Source organism: Schistocerca piceifrons, unplaced genomic scaffold (genome assembly GCF_021461385.2).
Source record: "Schistocerca piceifrons isolate TAMUIC-IGC-003096 unplaced genomic scaffold, iqSchPice1.1 HiC_scaffold_1855, whole genome shotgun sequence".
NCBI lineage: Eukaryota > Metazoa > Arthropoda > Insecta > Orthoptera > Acrididae > Schistocerca > Schistocerca piceifrons.
In genome coordinates this window covers 1,153,816-1,157,780 of record NW_025727740.1, presented here as the reverse complement: position 1 = coordinate 1,157,780, position 3,965 = coordinate 1,153,816, and positions in this window count along the sequence as shown.

Here is a 3,965-nt window from a genome sequence, read left to right as displayed (position 1 = left end):
AATGAAGCATCGTATTCTATGACTAGTGTCACAGGAGTGTTTCAAAGCATAGACAGTAGGAAGAGTCAGTCTACATGTACTTAAGTCGGCATTGTGCCTTTTGTATTTAATTCCGATGCAATTTCTGTGTTTCGTCGTCAATAAGAAGGTTTAGGGGGATACAGTAAACCTGAAGTGAAGCATCGGAATCTATAACTAGTGTCACAGGAATGGTTCAAAGCATAGACAGTAGTAAGAGTCAGTCTTCTTGTACTGAAGTCGGCACTGTGCTTTTTCTATTTAATTCCGATACAATTTTAGTGTTTCATCGTCAATAAGAACGTCCAAGGGATACAGTAAACCTGAAGTGAGGCATCGGAATCTATAATTAGTGTCACAGAAATGGTTCAAAACATAGACAGTAAGTAGAGTCAGTCTTCTTGTACTTGAGTCAGCATTGTGCCTTTTGTATTTAATTGCGATGCAATTTCTGTAATTCATCGTCAATAAGAAGCTTCGGAATCTATAAGTGGTGTCACAGGAATGGTTCAAATCATAGTCAGTAAGAAGAGTCAGTCATCTTGTACTTAAGTCGGCACTGTGCTTTTTCTATTTAATTCCGATACAATTTCAGTGTTCCATCGTCAATAAGAACTTCCAAGGGATACAGTAAACCTGAAGTGAAGCATCGGAATCTATAATTAGTGTCACAGGAATGGTTCTAAACATAGACAGGAGGAAGAGTCAGTCTTCTTGTACTTTAGTCCTCATCGTGACATTTCTCTTTCATTCTGATGCAATTTCTGTGTTTCATCGTCATTAAGAAGGTCAGAGGGATACAGAAAACCTGAAGTGAAGCATGGAATCTGTAACTAGCGTCACGGGAATGGTTCAAAGCATAGACAGTAAGAAGAGTCAGTTTTCTTGTACTGTATCGGCATTGTGCTTCTTCTATTTAATTCCGATGCAATATCTGTGTTTCATCGTCTATAAGAAGGTCAGAGGGATACAGTAAACCTGAAGTGAAGCATCGGAATCTATAACTAGCGTCACCGGAATGGTTCAAATATAGACAGTAGGAAGGGTCAGTCTTCTTGTACTTAAAACGGCATTGTGCCTTTTCTATTTAATTCCGATGCAATTTCTGTGTTTCATCGTCATTATGATGGTCAGAGGGATACAGTAAACCTGAAGTGAAGCATCTGAGTAAATAGCGTCACTGGAATGGTTCAAAATATAGACAGTAAGAAGGGTCAGCCTTCTTGTACTTAAGTCGGCATTGTGCCTTTTCTACTTAATTCCGATGCAATTTCTGTGTTTCATCGTCAATAAGAAGGTCCAAGGGATACAGTAAACCTGAAGTGAAGCATCGGAATCTATAACTAGTGTCACTGGAATGGTTCAAACCATAGACAGTAAGAAGAGTCAGTCTTCTTGTACTTAAGTCCACATTGTGCTCTTCTCTTTGATTCCGATGCAGTTTCTGTGTTTCATCGTCAGTAAGAAGGTCAGAGGGATACAGTAAACCTGAAGTAAGCATCGAAATCCATAACTAGTGTCACAGGAATGGTTCAAAACATTTCCGTAGCAGGAGTTAGTCTTCATGTACTTAAGTCGGCATTGTGCCTTTTCTATTTTATTCCGATGCAATATCTGTGTTTCATCGTCGATATGAAGGTCAGAGGGATACAGTAAACCTGAAGTGAAGCATCGGAATCTATAACTAGTGTCAAAGGAATGGTTCAAAACATATACAGTAAGACGGGTCAGTCTTCTTGTACTTAAGCCGGCATTGTGCCTTTTGTATTTAATACCGATGCAATTTCTGTGTTTCATCGTCAATACGAAGGTCCAAGGGATACAGTAACCCTGAAGTGAAGCATCGGAATCTATAACTAGTGTCACAGGAATGGTTCATAACACAGACAGTAAGGAGAGTCACTCTTCTTGTACTTATGTCGGCATTGTGCCATTTCTATATAATTCCGGTGCAATTTCTGTGTTTCATCGTCAATAAGAAGGTCAGAGGGATACAGTAAACCTGAAGTGAAGCATCGGAATCTATAACTAGTGTCACAGGAAGGGTTCAAAACATAGTCAGTAATAAGAGTCAGTCTACTTGTACTTAAGTCGATATTGTGCCTTTTCTATTAAATTCTGATGCAATTTCTGTGTTTCATCGTCAATATGAAGGTCAGAGGGATGCAGTAAACCTGAAGTGAAGCATCGGAATCTGTAACTAGCGTCACAGGAATGGTTCAAAACACAGACAATAAGAAGACTCAGTCTTCTTGTACTTAAGTCGGCATTGTGCATTTTGTATTTAATTCCGATGCAATTTCTGTCTATCATCGACAACAAGACGGTCAGATCGATACAGTAAACCTGAAGTGAAGCATCGGAATCTATAACTAGTGTCACAGGAATGGTTCAAAGCATAGACAGTAGTAAGAGTCAGACTTATTGTACTGAAGTCGGCACTGTGCTTTTTCTATTTAATTCCGATACAATTTTAGTGTTTCATCCTCAATAAGAACGTCCACGGGATACAGTAAACCTGAAGTGAGGCATCGGAATCTATAACTAGTGTCACTGGAATGGTTCAAAAACATAGACCAGTAAGTAGAGTCAGTCGTTCTTGTACTTGAGTCAGCAGTTGTGCCTTTTGTATTTAATTCCGATGCAATTTCTGTGTTTCATCGTCAATAAGAAGCTTCGGAATCTATAAGTGGTGTCACAGGAATGGTCAAATCATAGTCAGTAAGAAGAGTCAGTCATCTTGTACTTAAGTCGGCACTGTGCTTTTTCTATTTAATTCCGATACAATTTTAGTGTTTCATCGTCAATAAGAACGTCCAAGGGATACAGTAAACCTGAAGTGAGGCATCGGAATCTATAACTAGTGTCACAGGAATGGTTCAAAACATAGACAGTAAGTAGAGTCAGTCTTCTTGTACTTGAGTCAGCATTGTGCCTTTTGTATTTAATTCCGATGCAATTTCTGTGTTTCATCGTCAATAAGAAGGTTTAAGGGATACTGTAAACCTGAAGTGAATCATTGGAATTTATAACTAGTGTCACAGGAATGGTTCTAAACATAGACAGGAGGAAGAGTCAGTCTTCTTGTACTTTAGTCCTCATCGTGACATTTCTCTTTCATTCTGATGCAATTTCTGTGTTTCATCGTCATTAAGAAGGTCAGAGGGATACAGAAAACCTGAAGTGAAGCATGGGAATCTGTAACTAGCGTCACGGGAATGGTTCAAAACATAGACAGTAAGAAGAGTCAGTTTTCTTGTACTGTATCGGCATTGTGCTTCTTCTATTTAATTCCGATGCAATATCTGTGTTTCATCGTCTATAAGAAGGTCAGAGGGATACAGTAAACCTGAAGTGAAGCATCAGAATCTATAACTAGCGTCACCGGAATGGTTCAAATATAGACAGTAGGAAGGGTCACTCTTCTTGTACTTAAAACGGCATTGTGCCTTTTCTATTTAATTCCGATGGAATTTCTGTGTTTCATCGTCATTATGATGGTCAGAGGGATACAGTAAACCTGAATTGAAGCATCTGAATCTGTAAATAGCGTCACAGGAATGGTTCAAAATATAGACAGTAAGAAGGGTCAGCCTTCTTGTACTTAAGTCGGCATTGTGCCTTTTCTACTTAATTCCGATGCAATTTCTGTGTTTCATCGTCAATAAGAAGGTCCAAGGGATACAGTAAACCTGAAGTGAAGCATCGGAATCTATAACTAGTGTCACTGGAATGGTTCAAACCATAGACAGTAAGAAGAGTCAGTCTTCTTGTACTTAAGTCCGCATTGTGCTCTTCTCTTTGATTCCGATGCAGTTTCTGTGTTTCATCGTCAGTAAGAAGGTCAGAGGGATACAGTAAACCTGAAGTGAAGCATCGAAATCCATAACTAGTGTCACAGGAATGGTTCAAAACATAATCAGTAGCAGGAGTTAGTCTTCATGTAC